This window comes from Panthera leo, chromosome D4 (genome assembly GCF_018350215.1).
Source record: "Panthera leo isolate Ple1 chromosome D4, P.leo_Ple1_pat1.1, whole genome shotgun sequence".
Taxonomy (NCBI): domain Eukaryota; kingdom Metazoa; phylum Chordata; class Mammalia; order Carnivora; family Felidae; genus Panthera; species Panthera leo.
Window position 1 is genome coordinate 13,217,766 of NC_056691.1, and position 26,440 is coordinate 13,244,205.

Consider the following 26,440-nt stretch of genomic DNA (forward strand, 5'->3'; position numbering starts at 1 on the left):
GGTGTAAGCACTGGCAGTCATTCCCAGGGAAAACTTCTCTTGAGAGTCTACAATTTCCCCCTGCCCCCCGAAAATGCCATCTCGAAACGAGATCTCTCCCTCTGGTTACCAGCCTGTCCTCTAACGTTTGGGAAACAAGGTGATGCCACTTTGTTGAAATGGAAGTAGTCTGCCTGTATTCGAATCGTTGGCCTTTGATCGTTTGTTGGTGTCGTTAGAGGACAGAATGGTGCAGATCTGTGAATGTTTAGTTCTCCACGAGAACCAGACTGTGCCGTCATTGGCTCCATGGCGGAAGTCTCCCGGCCCTCTCCATGGGGAAGCCTGACGAAAGGACTCCCACTCTGCTCTTGGCACTCCTGTAGCATGTGCTGGAAACTGCTGGTGGGATTTGTGCTTTTCCCCAGACCCAGGTGCCTGTGGAGGTTAACACACTGCCAGGAAAACAGACACTTTATTTCTTCAGCTCTAAGTCAGCCCTCCTCCCCCTGAGGCTGAGAGCTGCAAGCTTCCCTGCCTCTGGGTAGAAACTCCTCTTCCCACCTGGAAAGAGGTGGCGGGACATGGCAAGGGAACTTTGTTGCACTCACATCAGATCTAGGGCAGTTGTCTTTGGTTTTTGTTTGTTCATGTTTTTGTAGGCTTTAATTCACTTTGTTTTTCTTGTAGAAAACTACATGGTGAACACAAGTGGAGCCTGGGTCTTCTGCACGGAGACTCTGGTGTGGGCTTTATAAGATGGCTAGTGAATTCCTGATAGGGAGACTTGATGAACACAGTCTCTTTCCAGAGGTGGGGAAGAGACAGGTGTAGGTCTGGGGAATCAAAAGTGGCCTTGGTGAAGTTGCCTGGGTGGCAGTGCAGTCCCTGGCCGACGTGTAGCAGTCGTCAGTACTGTCATTGTCCATATCTTCTTGGGCTCAGGGACTGAGACAGTGCCAGTGCCCTTGGGGCTGAGGATGAGACCGACCAGCACAGAGCGACAGCGGCTGCTCACCCTGCATGGGACAGTGTGGGGCCTGATGATCTTGTTCCCCGAGTCACCTCGCCACACAGGTCACTGGAAAGCTTGGCAGGGACCATGGCCGCAGGGACAGCAGTGGCTACCTCCCTGGAGCACTTAACACCCAGACCGATGTGTCCATTGTCCTCTTTGATGGCAACAAATGCCTAGAACCTGGTGCACTGGTCAGCATGGGTCTGCTTTTGTGCCAGCATAGTCTTCAAAACCTTATCCTTGAGGGATGCTCCCAGGAAAGTCAGTGATCTCAGATTCCTTGATAGGCAGAGAGAAGAGATAGATCTTCTCCAGGATATGACCTTCATGTCCTAGACCATGTGGCCCAGCTTGGTGATGAGGACCCACTCCTTGTCCTCAGCCTTGCCTCTGCAAGCTCTGTGGTCTTGGCGGCTCTAACTCCTGCTATGACCCTGACCCTGGATGCTGCTGCGGAAGCCACCGCCTCGGCCTCCCATTGCAGGGCCCCCCAGCGGCACTAGTGTCCTCCGCTGTTTGATGTTTTCTCAGAGAAGAAGCAGGGCGGTTGTCTTTGAATGGACGATGGTAGTGGGCGGGAGGGTGGGAGGAGGCCGGATCACACCATTTACTAGATGAGTGATCTCAAGTCAGTAAAAATAGGGCCGATATTCTCGGTCTTTTAGTGTTGTGGGGAAGATAAAATTACAAAGCAACTGGCAAGCTAAGGATTAATTTACCCTTCTTCTTCTACTTTCTTCCTTCTCTTCTCTTCTCTTCTCCTCACAGTCCACCACACCTTTTCCCTCCTGTCTGCCTCTGATCATTGAATGGCTCATCGTGGGCAGGGGCAGAGCCCTTGGGGTGGTAATAAAGCCCCCACGGTCATTCTCATCACTTGTTGGAAGTCATGGCCAAATGCTTGGAGAAAAATGTGGTCATAATACAGATGGTCCCCAACTGATGATGGCTCCAACTGCAATTTTTCAGCTTTACTCTGGTGTGAAAGTGATTTGCATTCAGACTTTAAATTTTGAAACTGGATCATTCCTGGCTAGTGATGGCTAGTGTTAGGACAGTCTCACGTGATGCCGGGGCAGTGACAGCCACAGCTGCCCATCAGCCCCATATTCACAAGGGTCAACAACTGATGCACTGACAATCATTCTGTAGCCATACAGCCATTGTTTTTCACTATCAGTACAGTATTCCAGAAATTACATGTGATATGCATTTACTATAAAATAAATAGGGTTTGTGTTGGATGACTTGGTCCAACTATAGGCTAATGTGTCCTGAGCACACAGAAGGTAGGGCTCCACTAAGCTATGAGTATTTAGCTGTATGAAATGCATTTTCAACTTAACACTGTTTTCATTTTATGATGGGTTTATTGGGACATAACCCCACTGTAAGTTGAGGAAGATCTGTATTTAAAATCAAGTTGGTTGTGGCCAATTTCATTTAATTATGCTTTTTCTCTGCTCCAGCCCCCACCAGGCCTGTTCTCAATATATAGTGACATTTCCTTTGGTGGCATCTTTGGAAAACGAGGAGTTTCATATAAGTGAAATTTCAATTTGTTTTCCAGAAAAATTAAGTTCACCTCCTTGTGACAAATCATACCAGACCTTCTCTAGGCTCAAAGGCACAGAAGGAACTAGAATGTATAGGTGGTAATGGTGCAGAATCAAGAATTTTCTTACATGAGAAAGTCGCACCTGGAGAGCTTTTAACATCCTTCACACTCAGGCCACATCCCAGACCAAGGACACTAAGAGACTCCAGGGCTGGGATCCAGGCGTCAGTTGTTTTTAAAGCTCCAGGTGATTGTAATGTATAACCAGTGTTGAAGCCACAGCAGTATGGTTTCTCAACACCTTGAACCTCTATGTGTCTATGTGTGTATGAATTAAAGAGGAGGAGGAGGAGGAGGAGGAGGAGGAGGAGGAGAAAAATTCAATCATGTGGTCACCAGAGGCCAATGCCAAGTTCCATAAGAATGGGGGTGAGTGAAGTGTTAGTCACATCATTATGGAAATGAAGAAGATAGACCAGCTCCAGAGTGAGCCTGAGCACTGGCCGTAGCTGGTCACAAATCATGGAACTGGGCAGGAGAATAAAGAAAATACAGGAGAGAAAAAGACCAGATGAGAAGGAGAAAAAAGGCAAATCATATGTAAAATAAAGGAAGAGATTGGCAGGCATGACATTTAAATTCTCTTTGAGGGAGGAAATAGCCAAGTAAAGCAGATAAAAATCGAAGATGAATGATGGAGACGATGGTGACAGTGATCATCTTATGCAGTGTATTTTTGTCCTCCTGAATAATTTTCACCAGTCAAGGTTTGGGTTTGGTGAAGGCAGATAATGAATTAGGAGAATGGTAGATTGGGGGACACATGATCAGCATTAGGCTAATGGCCCGGTCTGAAACCTTGGGATTTGATGAATGTATTCATTTACCAGACATCACACCTAATAAGAAGAAGCATAAATACTAATATAGATGGAAATGTGGGTGAATGAGTTCAAATGACAGGAGGTATTGTGTACACATTGATTAGCATGGAAGAGAAAGCAGAAAGTATCTGGCTTTTAGACACCTGGTTTACAAATAATCCACGCATGTCAGTGGCCTCTCCAGTTCCTTTCCATTTAATTTCCCCTTGCCCCTCCTGTAAACTTCCCTCTTCCTCCCGAAAACACTATGGATCAAAATCACAACAAAACATACAGGTTTGAAAACATTCTGTAGGATCCAAGTGGTGGAAGGAATATGACGGGAAATGCCTGTGTCCTTTGGAGATGTGATTTTCAAACTTTAATTCTATAGCTTTTGGTCAAATGAAATGTTGCCAGGAAGGGTTAGAGAACTAAGATATATTTAAAACAGAGAGAGGGTAAGCCAGCATCTGTTATGCTTTTTCTCCTCACATTAGCCATGAAGGAGATGCTGGAGGAAGCAGAGTTTGGAAATGATTTGAAAATGAGAGTTGACATGAGATTTTCAAATAAGACTGGACAATCTCTGTGACAGCTCAAACCCTTCCAACTCCACCCCACCCCCACCAGATTTTCCCCTTCACTCATTATACTGCCCTAGAGATCCCTGATCAATAATTCCTTTGGTTCTATATGTATCCATCAGAGGCTCAAGTCAGTTACAGGTCAAAGGACTCTCAGTCCTGCATCTATGAATATGAATTCAATTATACTGGTCTCCAGATTCTCAGGTAAACTCCTCTTCAGTGAGGATATGGCATGGTACGAGTTAGGAGATGGGTAACACTGGAGGAATGAGGTGGAGGAAATTCTATTAGGGTGTCCAAAAAGGGTTGGGGGTGCTCTGGGAGCAACGCTACAGAGAAAGAGGAAACGGGTTCTGAAATTCTAATACATAAATAAATTTGTCTGGAGTCAGTCCCAGAGAAGGGGATGCCAATCTTTTTCTTCTTTCCACCTATACTGCTTGGTTTATTGTTTTTAGTCTCTTTATAGCAAACCAGAATTTTGCTGAATTATTATTATTTTTTAAATGTTTGTATTTAGTTTTGAGAAAGAGAGAGAGAGAGCGAGAGAGAGAGCACAAGTGGTGGTGGGGGGAAGGGTGGGAGGGGCAGAGAAGAAGGGAGACACAGAATCCAAAGCAGGCTCCAGGCTCTGAGCTGTCAGCACAGAGACTGATGTGGGGCTCAAACTCATGAACTGTGAGATCATGACCTGAGCTGAAATCAGATGCTTAACCGACTGAGCCACCCAAGTGCCCCTTGCTGAATTATTTACATTGCTTTATGAGACAGTGGGTTCTGGGTTGTAAATAGATCTTTGGGTCATAGCCCATTTACAAGCTGATGGTCCTGAAATGCATGATTGACTGTTGATCATGGAAGAGATTACATGCACTAAAACTGTTAATGAGAAGTGTGGAGGTGCACACATTTAAAAATTGTTCAGAGATTAAATGTTTATCTAGATGGGGCATCTCTGAGGGACTAGAAGGAATGTAAGGCAGTGTTTATGGCTCCTGTGTTCCAAACTTAGTTGTTGCCATAGAAAGGCCTCTACTACAGTGGTTCTTAACTCTTCAGAGTTATTCATACCTGGGGAATCTAAGAACAAATGAATTCTTCCATAATATGCTTATACATACAAAATCTTGCATATGTTTTCAGGGGGTTCGCAGAACTTACTGAAGACTTCTAGTTGTTCTTGGACACTAGGCTGAGAAGTTTTACTCTACCAAATTCGAGGAAAGCACTCGTCCACGTATTCCTCTTTGGATAGAAATATTCCTATCTGGGAATAGGCTATAAGGTAGGGGTAAGAGAATCCATCCCAGTGCTTCTAGGATCTAGTGCATTTAACATTTGAAGACAGCATTCAAGAGTTTGCACAAAATACAGAAAGGTGTATAAGGCACGGTCTTTTTCCTGAAGGAAAATTAGATTTGGTTAGACTAGAGTATAAGGGATACAGTGGTAGTAGTAGTAGTTGTGGCAGGAGAGGTAGACTAGATCTGGACCAGAAGGGGCCTTGAATGCCACATTAAGGAACTGAAACTTAACTCTGAAGGCCAGTGTCTTCCAACCGAACAGTCTTTGTTATAGAATCTTCATTGTTTTGCCATATCTATAAGCCAACACTACAATCAGATCTTTTTCAAAAGGATCCTCCCTTAAAATTTGTGTTTATTTAGGCTTAATATTCATGGTTTTGTGTTTTCTTGTTATTAGTTATAATATCCATGCAAATTAGAACATGCCTCTTAAAATAAAAATATTAATTTGCCTTCTTCCTGAAAAAGCCTCATATGCAATCGGCATTCCTCGCTTTGGGAAACACTGCCTAGGGCAGTAGGGATTTCTGATTGGGTGAGAGGTTATGTTATAGAAGTGTCTCCTCAAAAGGTGTCATTTGGCAGTTAAGTGTCAGTGGGGGGTTGGACAGACTGGTGGTGGTGAGGCCAAGCAGAGACCATTGATCAAGGCAAACATGGTGAGACCCTGGCCTAAGAGGCAGAGTGGAGGCGAGATGTGGAGTCTCTGAAACCCTGTCTCTAGAAAGACCACCTTAGAATTTAAACCCAAACCAATTGTCAGGGAAATTATTTAGTAATTACTTCAGCCCTTAGAGGGAGTACAATAATATGTTTATTTCTTGTGTATTTACATTTTATTTATATTATTTTAATTCATTTTTCTTCATAAAGAGAGTATTTTCTGTGCTTTTCTATAGCCTCTAATCCACTGACAATTTTTGATAAATATGGCTGGGAAAGGTCAGTGGCATTTCTGTTGTTTATGAGTGTCTGAGACCTTGACAGTGAGGATGAAAATCAAGTGGGATATTTCTGTACACTCCTGTAGTCTTCTCTGATTTGTTTAATTTTTCTTGTTAACTGAAATATAGACATAATTCTTGCCCCATTGTTGTGGGCAGCTCAAATGATACAAAGAATGCAACAGAACTTTGTCTACTATAAGATGTTATTATATATTATGTAAGATGAAAGGTATTAGCATTGTTATTAGCTGTCTTGGCAAGGAGTTGGGTTAATGACATTTCCTTCAAATTTCTTTTTCATTTCAATGAATATTTGGTGAGAAGAACATAGTGTGAGTTGATCTCTAATTGAGGGGCTTCTAGTTAGTCTGACTAAAATACTACCCTGGAAAAGAATAACTTCAGTTTGTCCTTGATGCAGAAGTACTGAATGGCCTGGATGTGCTTACAGTTTCCTTGTAAGCATATGATGACTGCTACATAAGGGCAGAGAACCTTCCAGGAACACCAACCAACAATGTATTCTTTTTGTTCCGGGAATCATGAAGTCTAATAAATATTTGTTCAGATTATTCCAGAAATGAGAGAGAAAATGGGTTCTGACTTCAAAGTCATTTTTAACTTAGTCATACCTGATATTTGGAATATGGAATCAGCTGAAATATGGTGGAAACTGCTTGGGCCTTGCAGGAAGAGGCTCCTGGTTCAAGTCTTGTTGCCCCTAACTAGCTACATGACTCTGGGGCTGTCATGTGAGTCTCTGAGTCTTGGTTTCTCTCCATAAAATGGAAATAGTAATCGTGACCCTTGATTGATTGTTTGTTTCATTGATTGTTAACAAACAAATCATCTTTGTTAAATATGAAGTGCCCTATAGACATCATCACCATTGTCATCATCATTGTTACAATAAAAGTATGTGTTGAGTGCTTATTATGTTATCTGTATATATTAACTTACTTGATTCTTATAATTAATCTCAAAATATAAATGCAATTATTATCCCAGTTTTCTGGAAAAAAACAAAGCCATCTAGAGATTAAAGTGCCGTGTATTGAATGGAAAATCTGGGATTTGAAGCCAAGCAAGCTGATTCCAAAACCTGCATCATCTTTATTCCCCAATAGTGATATTCTAATCACCTAAAAGAGTTTCCGAACCTTCAAAAATCAACCTGCAACCTCCTGTGTGTTGAGAACACAGTACGGAGAGCAACTTTAGGGGAGCGATATTTCTTCTGCATCCTCTTCCCACCATCTCATTTAAAATATTTAGACTTCAGTTATGTTAAGATGACATTTGAATGCACTTAAAAGGAGTTAGGTACAATTCAGTACCTATCTCAAAGAGCATTTCCATTTCTCCGTAAACACTGTGTTGGAGAGAACTGTTTTCTGCACTTGATACATGACTCTATGACCTTCAGCCATTTGGCCTAAAAAGCCCCTTTTCAGCTCTAAGAGTTTTTCTTTCCTTGTGACCATAGGAGTCTACTGTGCTTGTTTGGTCATTGGCGTTCAACAGGGAAGACCCTGGGAGGTTATGTAAGTTTTCTCTTGTCTGTACTCACCATCCATCAAGATGAGCAAAAGGAGGGAAGGTGGGTTGTGAAGGCAGGGTGACAGGTCCTTGAGGTCAAACTGTGCCTCACTGACAACTTTAGCCAGGACTAAGAATTAGTTCTGTCTTATTAGGACTTATTAGCTTATTTCAAATTAGTACCTGTCATTACTCGTAGAATAAATGTAATTATAGCGACAGTTATCGAGTCCTACTTGGGAGCCACACACTGTGCCAGCATTCTTTATACATGCTAAAATGCTTAATTGTCTCAGTAACTTAGGGCCATAGGGTCACGGGGGTCTTCAGGAACACCTCTTAACCTGCCAAGTAATACTCACCAACCTGCCCATGGTATTAACAATCTTAACAGTCTGACATGCATCTATTTTTCTTTCTTTCTTTTTTTTTAGATGTTTATTTATTTTTGAGAAAGAGTGAGCAGTGTAGGGGCAGAGAGAGAGAGGGAGACAGAGGATCTGACAGCACAGAGCCCGATGCCGGGCTTGGACCCACGAGCAGTGAGATCATGATCTGAGTTGGATGCTTAACCAAATGAGCCACCCAGGTGTCCTAAGCTTCTATTTTTCTAAGCAAGGAACATCTTGGACTTTGTGATCCTTTCCTGCATATAAGAGGCCTGTCCCCAAAAAGAGAAGAAACCTCTTTGTTTAGAAGTCATGTTTGCTTGGTTTTTATGAATCTGTGAAAAGGTGGAGTTGTCCCTCAGTTTCCCAAATGTGGCAGAAGTTGTAATGGGATATTGGCATACACTTTAAATAAGCGCTCATTAAGAAACGCATCTCCCTGTGTTGGAAGGTAGCAGACTTGGGGCTCCAGAGATTCATCGGTCAGGCACAGACAACACCCCTCTGCTACCTTCCCGAGCATCTCGGGGAGATTCATCAGCTCTGGAGCTCGGAACGTCAAGCAAGAATAGGAAGCTATGTGAGTGACATGTGCATGCTGCTTAGACTTGGACTTGGCATGTAAAACCCTTGAGTCAGTCTTGACCTTTTGGTATTGTGAGATTTATCTTGTGTGTGTGTATGTGTGTGTGTGTGTGTGTGTGTGTGTGTGTGTGTGTGTTTTAAAGAATCGCAGTATAATCTGTATGAATAAGGAAGAAGTGTGGCAAATCCTAGAATAGATGGGTATTATTATCACTCCCTTTTAAAGTGGACAGTCCTGGGGCTTAATGGAGTTAAAGCACTTGAATGATGAAGCCAGAATTAGAATCCAAGTTTGTCTGCTTCTAGAGCTTGCTCCTCATAACCACCACATTAGAATACTGCCCATAACTTAAGCGGGTGGCCCTGAATCAAACTTAAGTCCATCAACCAAATCTATGACTCCCTAAGGAGATGTGACAACGCATAAGTGGAGATTTTAAGGCACTTCACGGATACTAAATACGTATCTCTCCCCACTAACGCATATTCATCTGAATTCATTCATTTACTCATCCATTAAGCAAAGATTTATTAAGTGTCTGCTATACATGCTCTACTACTAAAGGATAAGGGATAAGTGAATGCAGGAAAACCAGAATAATGAATTAGATACAGATTCTGTTCCTAAGGTCTCACATAAGTCAGATATATATATATAAATAACTTAAGGTATAAATGATGAGTACTACAAGAGAGTTGCAATAATGGAGTGATGTGTATTCTAGGTGTTTGTGTGTGTGTGTGTGTGTGTATGTGTGTGTGCTGTGCACCTGTGCATTCATGTGCAAGTATGTATTTGGCGATTGGTTATGGCTAATGAGAGAGGTCTAAGTTGAACAAATGCAGGAAAGCAGGCAATAAAATAATAATTGCAAGCAGACTGGTTTAGTTAGCATGAAGGGTCCATAAAAAAGAAATAGAATTTAAGACTAGAAATTTCAGCAGAACATTACACTTTGCATTCAGAGGAGTGGTGTTATTGATTCTGTGCTTCAACAAGAAGTATCTGGCATCACTATGCTGTAGGGGCCAGCAAACCACAGCTTACGGGTCAAATAAGACCCATAACCTGTTTTCCAGTGGTCAGTACGTGGAGAATGGCTTTTTAGATTTGAAAGTGTTGTTTAAAAATAAATAAGCAAATAAACAAAGAAAATACGTGACAGAGACTTTATGCAGCACAGAAACCCTGAAAGTTTGCCAACACCTCAGTGCATAGAATGGATTCGTGGAGGGTACTGGATTAGGGAAGACTAGCCTTCCCTAGGGAATAGCCATAGTCCAGGCAAGAAAGAATGAGGGCACGGGTGAGAGCATGGAGTCCGAAAATGCAGGAGACTGGAGGAAGACAAGGACAGGATATTTGTGCATTTGGGAGTTTTCTCAAAATGATGACTGAAGTCAGAACAGTGAATGAAAGGGGAAAGAACCAAGAATTCATTTTTGATAAACATCTGTTGATAGAGCGGGGAGTAAGAAGAGGGACAAGCAAACCCAATGACCCAATATAATTGATTCCATTTGTTCCATTAGCACAAGCTCTTAGGTCCTTGGCTTTCTCTGTACCTCCCCAAGTGAGAATGTGAGGATATCGAGATGCCGCAGCTTCAGCTGTTAGGACGAAACAGTGACCTATTCCTTAAGTTTCACTTCTCAAGTTACGTGTCCATCATCTTTCAAATACAAGCAGATCCCAGGTCCCTTCAAGTTCTCCCCAAGCCACCTCTTCTCTGTGGCATCCCTGGAAGCTTCTTGGCTGATGAGGTTTACAGACACATCAGTTTATTTTCCTTCCTGCACATCCAGAATTGATGGACTGGATTAAGCATACTTAATAGCCCGGTTGCAATGTTGGCTTCTAGACTCCAGAATCACTACTGTACGTGAAAACTGCTGCTGGAAAGGAAGCAGGATGCTCATGCAGCCATACCATAAAGACTGAAATGCAATGCAAAGGTCCTCATGAGGCAGTCAGGAGGTGACAATGAGAAAGGTTTACAGCGATTGTAAGGGACAGAAGAGGCTTTCAACTGAAGATAAATAAAAGAAGGTTGGTAAGAACTGAATGATTTGCTTTGGGAATGGTACCGAGAAGGACCAGGCCCACAGGCAGAGGGCAGAGGGGTGGCTAAGTGAGAGGACCCAGGGAAGGGAAGGGAAGGGTAGAAATAGTCTGGACTCTCAACTAGGCACCGGGCAGAGAAAACCTCACGTCCCTACACTATGCTTTCATGTAGATCATCTCAGGAGTTTGGCCTCAGATTAGCAAATTACAGAGAAGCTGGGTGTTCAAGTTCCATAGGAATGAAATAACAGTGGTGAGTGCAGGAGGGAGGGTGGTTGTGTTTGGAGCGGGGAGCGGATGTTAAAGTCTCGGGTTTTGGAGCAGCGTCAGTTTTGAATGCAGATGTGTCTCCCACGTGTGACTGGGGGGGGGGGGGGAGGTGGTGCTGAAATGGACAGCCTTGGCCCCCGTGAGGTCCAGCAGCTGAGAGAGGAGGACAGCAGATGGAAGGAGCTGTCGGTGTGAAAACAGAAGGTGGTGAACGGGTCCCGGAGTGGGTGCCCTCCTCCACTGCGACTTGGTTAGGGCCACACATACTGTGGGGCTTATACTGCTGAATGCTGAGTGTGGGAAGCAAATGCGAGGGAGCTTGGCTCAAAGGTAGGGCTGTAGGGGGATAGAGCTTCTCAAAAGGTGACAGTTTTTTGAGATGTTGTTTGGGCCCAAGAAGAGAAGTAAATCTCTCCAAGAACAATATGAGATGAATAGAAAGTACCAACACAAGAGGCCCATCAAGAAATGTTTTCCATGAGGCCGTACCACCCAGAGACCCAAGCTGCACAAGCTGACTATGCATGCCTAGAACACTTGTTTATTACAGAAGCTTTTAGGATGCCGGGATGAGAAAGATGTCAGAACAGCTCTGGGGCCAAATCCCTTTGCTGAACTTGGCCAGGGTTAGATTGACTTCAGAATATTATATCCCACTTCATTTGCTAAGGGAATAAAGGAAACTTGAAGGATTCAAGAGTGAACAGGAGCTCCATGTGAACGTCTGTGCTGTGTGTGAAGCAAGGCAGAGTGCAGAGCAGAAGCTGCTCGGGCTCTGCATCAGGACAGCCCCAGTGTGGCTCTTCCCGGCTGTGTGCACCTCTCCTCTCCTCTCCCACCTCACTTCCCTCCCCTGCTCCCCTCCAAAGGAGGAAAAGAAATGCCTACCTCAGGTCCACATCCTTTATAAAGCATCTAGTACTGTGTATGCACATAAACAGCCTCTCCAAAATGAAAATTATTTTAATTACATTTATGATTTTTAAAATCCTGATTTCTGCCCAGATGTACAGATAAGGGCAATTTATTTCTCGTTAAGATTGCATTGCCTTCGCCTACAGCGAGGGACACCTCACACATTTTGCAGGAAATATCTGTCACTAAAATACGGTCGACCTTTTCAGCAGGAGTCATTATGAAACGACATAGTGATTATTGGGCAGAATCCTGGTGAACAGTCCTATGAAATATCCAGAGAAGCACATTCACCCCCATTTGGTTTTATGACTTCCAAGTGGTTCCTTGAGTTTTAATCCTAACTGCATCTCTAGGAAATTTATAGGACTGCTGAAATAGCTAGTTCTGTTAAGATTTCACAGCTGGCATTGGAAAACTGATAGCCACACTCAGCAGGAAAACCATCTTCCATGACTCAGGCAGGAGCTCAGTGGTACATGCACCTCCTTGAGGCTAGAGGAAGTGTTTGAACTGAACCTCTTTGAGCAGCCACGTCCAAGATGGGAGATTGCCAGTAGTCAGTTGACAGAGGCTCTCCTGGGGGATCAGTCATCATGGCTATGAACCCCATCTGTGTATTGGCTTCTCTATACAAGATGGCCAGACTACCTGGGTCTATGCATACTCAAGGATTAGAGGTGGAAACTTTCACCCCAAACCTGTAAGGCACTGAAAGTTCTCACAAAGGTCATGTGGATGCTTTCCAGCAATGGGTCTTGCTTACTTGAATCAAGTACTGTTCTTCTAAATGTTTGGTTTCTCAAACTCAGAAACTGCCTCCTTCCCTCACCTCCCTCCCTCCTGGCAGTCTCTGTGAGCCTGTGTTGCCATCCACTGTCCTAGGCATGGGGATACCATCGTGAGCAAGATGGCTCCAGCTCATGCCTCAAGGAGCTTGTGGTCTAGTTGGGGAGCTGGCTGAAAGTGGCTCACTCCAGCCCCTCCCCACCCTATCTGCCTCCAGATGGTTGAACCCTTCAGGGTCTGGCCCTGATGTCCCTCTGGAGAAGAAGTGCCCCCATGGTGTCCCCAGAGATAATCAGCCCAGGATGCCCACATGGCCATGAGGTGGTTCAAAATGTGAGTGAGGCTTCTGTTCAGGTTTAAGATGCTCCTTGACCTCCCCTGCAAGTAGGTGGGTTTAAATGACCTCTCAGGACAGTCTCTGCTTGCTGAGGCTTGCAGGGAATCTTCTCAGAGTGGGCAATCCACTACCCTGGCTTCAATGAGACAGCTTCTGATACAAGCATTTCCCACAGAGATGAAATACCACTGGTGTTGAGTCCTGGTTCCTCATTTATTAATCAGGTGAGTTTGCATTTCCTCATTTGTAAGGTAAGGATAATAATCATACTTCTCTTATTGGGACAGTCGTAAAGATCACAGGCATTGAAACATGTAAAGATTTAGCATGCTGCCTGGCACATAGCAAGTGCTCGTTAAATGTTAGCTCATGTTATTTCTGTTCACTCTAACAGAAGGTCTCTGTGATTATACCACATTTGCAAGACACTTTTACCAGATGTAAGAAAGGTTTCAGTAGCTATTGGAGGACACTTCAGAAGCTATGGAAGTTTCCAACATTCCATGGGCACCTCCCTCCCTTTTCTACCTGTATAAGTTAGCCTATTAGCCTGGATCCTGTGTCACTAAGATATTTGACAATAAGCACATCAGTGGTTCCCTACTCACAAGCAAAGTGAAACCCCAAAGAGAAGCATTTTCCAGAAGGAAACCTATTTTCTCTCTTCAACTCATTTGGTTGAGGCAATCAGAAGCATTCGGATGAGCTTCAGTAGGATGTTGAAACCCTGCTGCACACACTTCATTAAATCTGGGCAGAAAAAATAGTGTCTTAGCTACTGAGGGAAGGAGACTACAGGAGCCAATGGAGCCTGAGGAACATTGTGAGCTTGGCTGGAAATAAAAAACAGTTGGTGTGTGATTCAAGAAAATGGTTAAACAGACGAAGGGAATATGGAGAGGGCTCTGCCACTCATGGGGGAACACTGTTTACATACCAATTCCTTCTTCTTCATGCACTCCATGAGGATGATGAACAGATGCTGAGCTTGGGTTCGAGTGTAGGTGAAAGTCTTCTGGATGGTCACTAGCAGCTGGTCCCTCAGAGATTCATTGATAAGTCTGCAATTAAAAACAATGTCAACAACAGGTCAACCCGGCTCCTGTTCAGTACATGTTTCTGAGAAATATTCCAGAACACAAGAAAGCATTGTGAGGACTGACTTTAGAGATGAGTTATTTGTTCCTCTATTTTTCTTGCAATAGTTATTTCGACTGTGATAATTAAAAAAAAAAGCAGTGCACTTAAAAATAAATCTATTTGAATGTCTCAGAACCTAAAATAGTAAAGCAAGAAGATTAATTTGGTTCTATTTTTGTCTGTCTTTTTCTTTCTTTTATAGGGCATGTGTCTAATACCCTCTTCCTCAAGTGCCGTTATCAAAAAAAGCCTTACTCATTAGCATCTTAGTAAAAATTTACTGTGTGACTTATATGAAGATTTAAACTTCATCTCTAATTGTGAGGGGAAAAGCTTACATCTAAGTAATTTGAGCACCAATGAGGAGAAGTAGGACTCATGATTTCTCTAAAATCATTTCATGTAGGTAGCTTATCTGGCCTATGATTCAGGTCGTCATTTATGTCGAGCATTGGCTCTTTTATATCCAAGAAGAGCGTGATCTACAGGAGGTTTTATATGGACACTTTATTAAGAGATACTTTTCAGGCTATCGAAGAATGAGTGAAAGCAAGGGCGGTACATCATACCCAATCACTGCTTTGTTACCTCTTGAAGATGAACCTGTTGTAACTTTATCTCCGCTCGTACTAGCCTGGTGAGAACTGGGCTATCTTTACCAGCCATCAGATGGCAGGGAATAAAAAAAATCACTCTACTGTTAATAGAATCTGTCCAAAATCAGGAAGATAATACTGCTTTCAAGGAACAATGACAAAATTATCATACTTTGCCTAGAATTCTACAGCTTTATAATTTTCCCCATAATTGAAGTACCAGAAAATCCTATATACAATAGTAAATATAATGATCTCATTTGGTGCTTATGGAAACCCTGTAGGCTAAAGATCTGTACAATTTTTTTTTTTTAGAGAGAGAGAGAACTCACATGTGCAAGCGGCGGGGGGGTGGGGGGACAGAGAGGGAGGGAGAGAGAACTTCAAGCAGGCTCCACACCCAGCATGGAGTGGAGCTCAACATGGGGCTCCATGTGGGGCTTGATCCCATGACTGTGAGATCATGACTTGAGCTGAAATCAGGAGTTGGACACTCAACTGACTGAGCCACCCAGGTGTCCCAGGTCAATACAATTTAAAAGGGAAGGATATTTAAGTCAGAAAGAGCCAGACACTTAAGGTCACTCAGCAAATAAGTGGCAAAGCCAGAACCAGAATCTAGTTCTTCTGATTCCTTGTCCATTACTTTTTCCATCACACAATGCTGTCTCTTATTACACCAAGTGTACTATACCTTGGCCTCTTTTCATCACTGTGGCTACTCGGGAAGCAAATTGTAAAATTTTCTCTTATGTGAAAGCATAACAAATTTTGTTGCTTAAAAGAAACCAAGATGGGAGGCTTGAGGATATTTCATATCAGTGGCCTTTTGTGCCCCAGGATTGTGTGAGGATCACCTAAGCCCACTAGGTTGGACATTATGGTGCCCTACATTGAGGAGGGTGCATGCCTCATGACAGGATTATACCAAGGATCCTGGAACGTCACTTAGCTCAATGGAAGATTGGGTTACCCCTTCTGCCCCCCATGAACATTTTTTAAAAAAAGAGAATTGTCCACAAGAAGATGAAAAATAATACCAGGTCCTCTCAAGATTACTAGATCATTCTGGAGGACTCTGTGGCCTTAGGTGTACACCCATCTGAAACCATTCATTAATTGATTCACTCATTCATTCAACAATTGCCTAGTGATGTCTATTTAGTGCCAGACATTGTGGTATATGCCAGGGCTATAGGGATAGACGAGACATATACACTTCTAGCCTTCAATGAGCTTACACACAGGTAGAGTAGAAAGACACGAATCAGCAATTCAAGTGTGATTGGCAGTGGTAAAGAAGTAAAGAAGTTGTGACAGCTGAATGTAATCGAACCTAGGGGGTACAAGGAAGACCCCTCTGAGGCAGTGCTGTTTAAGCTGAGACGTGAAGAATAAATTAACATTAGGATGATCAGGGATGTGGTGGAGCTGGGTAAGAGCATTCTTGGCAGTATGAACAGCCTGGACAGGAAACAGCATTAACAAGCCCAGTTTTGAGAAAATAAAAGGTGAGTATGGCTAGAACTTGGAGAGCAAAAGAAAGAGTGAAAAAAAATGGTGCTGCAAAAGGGGTGAGAATGAGATCATGGGGAACTTTTGGGATAGTGCTAGAGATTTTGGATTGTATCCACAGGCAATGAGAACCATTGGAGAGTGACACGATCGCACTTGTGTTGCCAATTTTCTTGAAGAGTCAAGACAGGAGCAGTCATAACTGGGTATGTATCTGCTTGACAGGCAACCCATGCGGATGGGTCTAGAGGGTTCTGCAATATCAAGTGTACATAAATGTTGTACACAATTAAGAACAGAGGAAGAGACTCTCCTGATTAGCCACTTGATAGATCTAATCATTCATTTGCAGGTGTTTAATTTTGATAACAACTCAAAATTTGTTTTCCACTGCTAACCACCTGTAGTGAATTCCCAGTTCCCTGAGGTCATTAACTGTTTGAGGGATCTGTCATCTGTATCTAATATATCATTTTGTAAACACTGAGAAGTGCTGTGCAACTTAGCTAATTGTGGGTTTTAGTGGTGAGAAGAGCTGAAAGATGCTAAGCATCTTATCTTTTTTTTTTTTTTTTTAGCTCAATTTTGCAATTGAATCAAGTTGTGGATTTGGTTAAATCCTATAGCAACAAGAGCCCAGAATTCTACTACTAGAACTATAAAGATTCTCCAGGTTGGTTTTCCAAAGTGTGGGATGCCTGTCACTGATGGAACAGAGTGAGTGGTTTTAGGTGGGACAAAGATGATTTGGTCATTCCAAAACATTAAGTTTTACTCATTAAACATTAAATAACTGTTATTTTGGCTTTAGTTCTTTTTCCATCAAGAGGAAAATCACATTTTTGATGCTTCTTTGACTTTAGAAGCTCACAAACATTTGCAAACCTCCCCCTTTTGACAAAGAGAATATGTATCAGGTCCTAAGCTTTTTGCAGAAAGAGTTTAATAACTTTTCAAAACAAGATCCTGTATAACATTTGATGTGTTCAGAGCATATCATGGTTTATGACACATGATGGGCTACAGAGATAATATCATTTGATTTTCATAAGAATCTGAGAGAGAAGCAGGTGGTAATTCCATTTTGCAGAAGAGGAGGCTGTGGTCCAGAGAGGCTAAATGATTTGTACCAAGTCACATAGCTTGAGTCAAGTCTGCTGAATTCAGGCTTCTTTCATGGTGCTGCTTTTACAGTTTGCAACCTATAAATATGTTTTCCGGTTTCCTAATCATCTGCACTGGAAGTAGACATTTAAATATATTTGTTGTAGGAAATTTGCTTTTCTTTTTTCTGATAGAGGATCTGAAGGAAACCAGAAGAGTTTGGAGAAGATAGGGAGAAAACAAAGGACAATGGCAAAGTGCATTTAGGATGCTGAAGATTCTATTTGCTTCTAATTTTTCACAAGTATTTGCTTTGCTGAATGAGATGTTTTGTATTTGGCACAAAGGCTGCCTCTGTCTTCTCTGAGGACCCTTTCTTACTTTGTGGCCATATTCTGTAGGATACTGTGAAGCCTGCTTTCTTGAAATTATTGCTTTCCTAGCTCTTCCCATGTTTTTTTCTTCTGCACAACACTGGAATGATTTAAAAATCTTGATTGTGATATTTAAAAAAATAGCAAAAAATAGCAAAAAATAGAAATAAGCCCATTTTTAGATTTCTTTTTATGGAACCTGAATAGTGGTTGAAAATTTCTTGACATCAAAACATGGTCATAGTATTATATAAAATTTTAGTTTTAGAATTGGGTCTTTGACAAAGTGGTGCCTATTTATAGAAGCTGCTAATTTGTGTTTCCATATGTCCCAATGCTATTTTTGGTATACCTCAAATTAGAATGGTTCTTGATTTAGAAGGGTAGTCATTGAAGTGAGGAAAATCTCCATACTATGGCATTTGTGTCTCCATTTAAGTGCTGAACTTGTGATCTGGAGCTTTTTGGATGAGTCACAGAAGTATCTGAAATAGGTCAACGTTCATCCAGGGCTGGAAGTAACCAAAGGAACTTCCCATACTTTGCTATTAGCATTCTGTTCAGATGCTAGCAATACAACCCACATGTTCACACTTTTCTCAGAATGACTTTAATTACCTGCAATATCAGAGTCTCATTCCTAGATTGAAAAATTAGAAAATGCATTTAGAATTCAGTGGGACACAAAGAGCTAGACTTAGGTTAATGGCTTTGGAGGAGTGAAGCCCTTTTCCTGCCCTCCAAAGACACCCTCGGTTAATTTATTCAGACACAATATGAGAAAATTTTACCTATATAAATAAAAAAAAGATCATTAATAATACCACAATTTGGTACTTAAAAGGCATCATTTTCCAGACAATCTCTAATGCTCTAAAGAAAAATGAAATTTTGTCATTTGCTAAAGCCAAAGCAAATCATTAAATGTAACCTTAGGACACAAAAAGTTTACATTTTTTGCCTAAGTTTACAGAGACTGGCATTTTTCTTCTTCTCTCCTATCCCCCTCCCCCCCTTCTCTTCCTCTTCCTCCTTTTTCTTTTTCTTGTTAGTAGACATCACCCCTTCCTCCCAAATGCCATGACTCTGGGGTCACAAGCAATAGCACGATTCTTCCCAGAGAGGAAGGACAACATTGTAAACAAATAAGCACCATAGTCGCCAGGGTCAGGGTGTCTGGAGTGAAGCTGTCACTTGCTACCCATATGATCGTGTGCAAGCTATTCAGTCTTTCTGTGTCATGTTTTTCATACATGTACAATGAAAATTATGAGTGCTTATCTCATAGACTTGTGAATAGTAAATTAGTAACAGTTCATCTTTGTAGAGGGCGTGATACATAGCAAGGCCTATGTAAGCATTTGCTATTATTAACACACAGTCCCACATGGCTCCTTGGTCACTGACATTCATTATTGTTAAGTAGCATGGCAGAGCTCCCTCCTGAGACCCAACAGTGTTCTGCACCCTTGGGTGAGCCCAACAGTATGAGGCCACTCCCAATCCAAGCTGGAGAAAGAACTTTCCCACTTCAGGGAAGTCAGAGATCACCAGTACTTTCTTACATGTGGGAAATAAAGACACATAGCAGATTTAGGAGGCTTTACTATTGTGGGGTCTTGCAAATATTCCATGCAAACATCTATACATCTATTTATTTATTTATTCATTCAACAAACAATACTGGTGCCTACTGCGTGTCAGGCACTATGCTAGAAGTAGACAGATGAATAATATTTGGTCCTAACCTCCAGGAACTCATAGGGTTGTATGCCATATATTCTGGTAATCTATTAATATGTACCCCCCCCCCCCAAATTTAGTGATGTAAAAGACCATTTTTTATTGTGTTGATAATTTTATGGGTTGGGAATTTAGGCAGAGTGGCAAGAGACTCATGTCTATTCCATGATATCTCGGTCCTCTCGGGAGAGGATAGAATGGCTATAATGGCTCAACTGATTGTGTCTGGGGCTCCATTCTTTTTCCACATGGCATCTGCTGCAGATGCAATGTCCACGATGACTTCTTCACTCCTTTGTCTGGTACCAAGTCTAGGATGGCTGAAAGAACTGAGGACTGGCTGGCATTGCTCTCTCTGGTGGTTGCATGGTGGATGGACTTCTTACACAGCAGCTGGCTTCTCTCAAATGAAGGATTCCAAGAGAGTGTTTGAAGAGACCCAGGCAAAAACTTTAAGACTTCTTCTGATTTAACCTCAAAAGTCCCAGAATGTCATTTCCTTACATTCAATTAATCAAGCGAGTCACTAAGAGCAACCCAGATTTAAGAGGAGGGAAGAAATGGACTCCATCTCTTGGTGGAAGGAAAGCATGAATATACAGAGAAGGAATATATAAATGGTGATCATCTTGGAGACAAGCAAATCCATCAAGTTATTCTGGTCAGATGAGACATTAAAAAGCATCAATCTCCCCCACATCTTAATGATAAACATCTTCAGTGGTCTTACTTTGCATTTTCTTCTTTTAATAGCTGATTATGCGAACCTGCATTTTCCTTAAAAGTGATAGTCTAACCACTCAGAAGTATTTTCAAAATGTTTACTACTGACTCACAGCATGGAGCTTGCAAATATTTCCTCTTTTGACTCAGCTGCCTATTTTTGTTTATGTAGTGTGTACTATGTACTAGCTATTTCTTTGGGGCCTTGGGCACATGGCTGGAGCCTTTTTTCCATGGACATATGTCATCATACTTTGCCCCTGTTAAATGCAGTATGCAAGGCACATCTTCAGTAAAATGTGTGCATGCTTGGGTCAACCTTAATGCCCAGGTTAAGTCACACCAAAAACAGGGGGGTATTTTCTTGGTGCCCTCATCGCACTTCGTGGTCTGTTTGGAGAGGAAAAACAACAGCAGCACCTGCCAAAAGCTAGAGAAAAGTCTGACTTCCTAGAGTATTGTTTCTGTTTACCTTATTTCTCCATCTACCTTCGTTTTGGCCCTCCTCCTATCTTACTCAGTTGGTACTAACAGACCACTAACTGGTTTCTTCTCTGTCCTCTTCTAATGCACTCCACACAGTTGGTGGAATGGTAGTTCTACAAAGCAGACATGATTCCAGCACATCCTTCTTAAAACCCCACAATACTTTCTCATCACCAGTAAGATAACATCTCAACTTTTGATATTTCGGATTCTGTATGTTGCTAATCTGAAAATCCAGCTGAGGGATTTGAGCTTTGGGATAAAGCGATGATACAGTTTAGGAGCTGCAGTTTTATAGATGAAGAGTCTGGAGCCTGCAGAGGGAAACTAACTTGTTAAAGAAACATCAGAGCCAAACTTAGAGAAGAGAATCAGGAAGAATCTCTGATAATGAACTATACTAGCATAAACATGTAGGCTCAGCTCAGTGTGGTTATGCAAAGTTAGTGAATTGTTGTTTGATGACTGGATACAAGTGGGGATTTCCTCTGTTTTTATCCCTGATACAGGATGTTCTATATCTTATGTGTAAGAAGACTGAGCCTGAATAATGTGGTTTCAAGGATCCACTACCTCCCCAGAGTTACTCCCCAGCTTCTCAGAAGCCCAAAGTTCCTTTTATTTAGTTAAAAGGCAAACAAATATTTTGTTGAACAAAATAGGCCTTAGAAGGCCTAAGAGTAACTCTTAGGTTAAGTGATGTTTTATGTGAAACTCACATCTAACTGTAGCTGATTAATGCTGATGGTTTTTAGGAAGTACTAGTTGGATAGAAAGTTGGGGGAAGATACGAAAGGGACATTGGGAAGGGACCAATAAGTGGGTAGGAAATGACTTTGTCCAACTTTTTCCTGAGGATCAACTCCAGATCCAAATGGCTTCTACCAGCTAACACCGGTGAAAATAGTACCCCTAATCTTATTTTCATAAGTACCCTAGACAAGTGGTTCACCTGGGCTTTTCCTGAGGGTTCTATCTAGTCACATGAGGCAGTTAGAATGATCCTAGAGAAGCTGCCTACAATTGGGAAGGACGCATGCTGGAGGATGCAGTCTGTTAAAAAAATTTCATTTACTGCCACCCACAGAGGGAGCATTTCTTACTTTAGTTCTTTACATTTATTTATTTATTTATTTATTTATTTATTTATTTATTTATTTATACTTTTTAAAAATCCACTCTAGAATCCTGAGCTATATATGGTAAAACGGAAGGCACAGATACACATACAAAAGGAAATAGAAGGGGGGTGGTGCAGTGGGGTTGAGGGTTGTAAGAGAGGCACACAGTATCTATTCTAAGATAAGATTTGTGCTAGGCATTTTATGTGTGGCATTTCATAAAGTCAGATTAATCTAAGAAAATCCTAGCTGGCCTAACTCTTTGGATGCATGAATTGTTCACGATATTACTTATGTGTTCTCTTCTCTCAATCTTCATGAAGGTGCTGAAGACAGATTTTCCACCACCTCCTTACCTTGATTCCCTTACCCTTCCCTTTCCCCATAGCATATCACTTTCTAAAACATTATAAAATGTGTTTATTTATTATGTTCATTACTTACTATCTATCTAACCCTGCTAAAATGTAAGTTCTGTAATCACAAAAATTTTTGTTTATTCTGTAGACAGATGTGTTTTTGCCAGGGCCTAAAACAGTGCCTGGAACAGAGTAGGTGTTCAAAAAATACTTGCTGAATTATTGAATATATAATGTTGGTTGGATGAAGAATGTAATTTCAAAACAAAAGGAAGGGGTACCTGGGTGGCTCAGTCGGTTGAGCATCCAACTTCAGCTCAGGTCATGATCTCACAGTCTGTGAGTTTGAGCCCCTTATTGGGCTCTGTGCTGACAGCTCAGAGCCTGGAGCCTGCTTCAGATTCTGTGTCTCCTCTCTCTGCCCTCCCCCCACTCATGCTGTCTCTCTTTCTCAAAAATAATTAAACTTCAAAATTTTTTTAAATTTTAATAAAAAAAAACAAAGAGAAAATGTCAATATTGAAAATCTATCAGACATTCAAGGGTTCCCAGTTTGGTGGAACTCAGTTACAGAAATACTAGAGCTATGTTATCCAATGTGGTAGCTGTTGGCAATTTGAATTAAAATGAATTACAGCTAGATAAATTTAAAATTCAAATCCTTAGTCACGCTAGTCACAGTTCAAGTGCTCAGTGGCTATCTGATTACGCACAGAATATTTCCATCATCACAGATATTTCTATTGGACAGCACAGAGAACAATTCCATCATCACAGAAAGTTCTATTCGACAGAACTGCTGTTGAGGCAGACAAGACTGCCAAGCACTTTACCCTGGGCAGAAACTAGCAGGACGCTCAGGTGAAAAATCCTCAACAGTGTTGGCTATGCATCTGTAATTTCTCTCCTTTCTTTTGCTATTGTTTATGACTATGGCTAAGAGTAGAAATTGTTAAGTGTTGCCAAAGAATACAGGGACTGACACATGGTCGGGCAGCTTCTCTGCTTCCAAAATTAAAGGGAAAGACACATTTTCTGTGTTCATTCCAAGTGAAATCCCATCAACGATAATTGCACATGGCCAGGAAAGAGGAATAATCAAACTTTTATTGGTTTAGACCCTCTACAAAAGAGAGAATCAGAGCTGGAATTAGATGTATGAGGTTCTTGGGCAGGCAAAGACCCTGGCATCTCTTTCACGGATATGCTTTAAAGGTTGGTCCAACATTTATTCAAAGGAGAAGTTAACCAGCATGTGACACAAAGCTGGGGGGTGGGGGGTGGGGTGGGAGATGGAAGCTGTTGTTCAGAATGACTCAGCCCTGGGGCACCTGGATGACTCAGGCAGTTAAGCGTCCTGCTCCTGATTTTGGCTCAGGTCATGATTTTATGGTTCAGGAGTTTGAGCCCGGCATCAGGCTCCACACTCTTAGTGTGGAGCCTGCTTGGGATACTTTTTCTCTCTTTCTCTCTGCCCCTCCCATGCATGCACTCTCTCAAGATATATAAATGAACTTAAAAAAATAATAACAGCTCTGGGGCAAGCAAACTTCCTGCCGTTACTGGTCTCATCTTCCTAGAGGTGATACGGTGTAGCTGCTAGGAGTGTAGGCTCCGGCCCCCATTTGCCTGGGCAGACCACTCCCTACCGGTGAGATGTTGAGGAAACTCTGTAATCCTTCCATCCTCAATTTCCTCATTTATATAATGGGGATAATTATCCTACCTATCCCATAGAGTTTAATGAAAGACAGTGTTTAGACCAGGTTCTTGCATGCAGAAGCTTTAAAAAATAGTAACTTCACTTTTGCAAGTATGCTTTTGGGAAGGGGGTCAGAGGTATGGGGAAAAGGGTGAGGTAAATCTCAATTCTTGTTCAAGGCAGTTTGTCAAAGATTCCTTCTACCCCCATATCCTACTCTGTGAGATGCTGGAACAAGTATAATTTTCTTTCTTTTTTTTTTTTTTTTTAGATGGATTAGTGATGGATTAATTCCTCACTGTTTTAAAATTAGTCTTTCTTGGGGCCTCTGAGTGGCTCAGTCAGTTAAGCATCTGACTCTTGATTTTGGCAGAGATCACAATCTCAAGTTTGGTGAGTTCAAGTCCTGAATCAGGCTCTGACAGCACAGAGCCTGCTTGGGATTCTCTCTCTCTCCCTCTCTCTTAGCTCCTCCCCTGCTTGTGCATGCTCTCTCTCTCTCTCAAAATAAAAAATAATAAATTAGTGTTTCTTATTAATTATCCATAGACAACTGCTGAATTGTCCCTCAATCCAGCTTCAAACAGTATCCCACAACAAAGAGCCTCTTGTTTTTGATATCCTATGTATTATGCCTGTAGGGAAAGCCTCATATTGTCAGACAGTTTAGACTGATGCACTTCACAGGGTTGATTAAAGATGGACTATTTCCCAGGTATCTTTTAGGCAGATAAATTTCTTATTTTTCGCTTGGCTTCATAATCCAATGTGCTATTTGATGATTGCCTGATGGTGATATATGGGGCTATCTATAAGATGTTGTCTCCATTCTAGAACAAAAGTAGACATCCATGGCATGTTGAGTGTCCCTTTCCTTCTTTGTATCATTGTTAATCTATCACAATAATCTCTCCCCTGAGCACCAATGTGGCCTCAGAATAATTCTCAACACATTATTTTAGGACGCCGGTACCAGTTGATTGTTGTTGACACTCAAGATGAAAACCATTTGTCACCCCTGCACGAGAGATAAGAAAATCTCAAATATACTATCAAATGGTGAATACCAGGGATATCATAGGGTTAAAGAACTGTAAATTTTAGGTCTGTCTCCAAGACGCTGAATGAACTGTGGCTTTCATGAATTTAAAGAAACTGATTTTTTACCGCTTACTTTAGGGATCACTGCTTATGGATACTTGATTTGCATGGAATAACTCCAGATACCATAAATATGTATATCAACTATAGGACAGCTGTCCAGCAATTAGGACAATTAAAGAAAAAGTGTATTGAAGCTGAGTGGAGCCTCTCCTAGACAACAGTAGTGCAGACTTGAGTTAACCTTGGAATACTACTTTAATGCATCTTTAGTGTGTCTCTGGTGGAAGAAGCTTTTATAGCAGGTGGTCACTGTTGTATCTAGTTTTTATGAATCCTGTAGTCCATAATCAACAAGGAGAATTGCATGGGGAATCTAATGGAAATCCATTAAGGACGCTGCAAACATTATCTATTATTAATGATACCACAGGGTGAGATGTTAATCCACTCTATTTCTAGCAGCTGCAGGTTCTAATATCAGCCAGGATGATTCAGAATTCATCTCCTCTAAGGTAGAGGAATTAAATACCAGGACATTTTATTATCTAAGGCTCCCTCAAATACATTTTAAATGTCTTTGTGGATTTTAAAGTCCTCACTGCTTCTTTTCATAAGAGAAAGAGGATGTGTCGTAGAAGTGGGTAAAGAAATGTACGTGTACATCTCACACTAAGGCAGAGAGGTGTATGGCAGCAATGGGAAGTACAATTCAGCTCTGTTGTCTGGTGAATGGAAGGTTCATTGACATGACTGTAGAGAGAGGTGGGGCCAGAATGCAAAGGGTCTTCAGTCCAAGCCAAGGAATTTGGACTTGTCCTGTGGATTAATGGTCAACTGGTTTCCACAAAGAAGCCCCAAGAATTCTGAGGAGGTGCCCCAAAGATGCCTCAGAGCTGCATTAGTGGGTGAGAGCCAGGCACAGAAAGGAGGCCTATAGACCAGTGGTTCTCAAATTATGGTCCCTGGACCCACAGCATCAGCATCTCCTGGGTATTTCTTGGAAATGCAAATCACCTGGCCAATCAGACTTACTGAATTAGAAAATCTAAGATGGAGCCCAGCTATTTGATTTTTGATAAGCCCTTTGATTCTGATGCAAGATAAAAACTTGAGAACCACTGGTCTAGGCCTTCCACCCCAGCTTCCACAGAGTGAACATGTATCCTGTGTTTTATATATTGCGCTTCTATCTGAGATTTCATATGAGAAAGGACTTACAGACTTTAAAAAAGCGAAAATGAATGCTACAGGCAAGTGGGAAATTGGGACTCTTAAATGGTTGCCTATCGCAATTGTAAAGTCAAAGGAAAATGAGCTAAGAC

General features: G+C 41.8%; 1 pseudogene; it reads right to left on the minus strand.

The window, feature by feature from the left end:
* Positions 1–673: 673 nt before the first annotated feature.
* Positions 674–17,898, minus strand: LOC122205523 (annotated as a pseudogene).
* Positions 17,899–26,440: the final 8,542 nt, after the last annotated feature.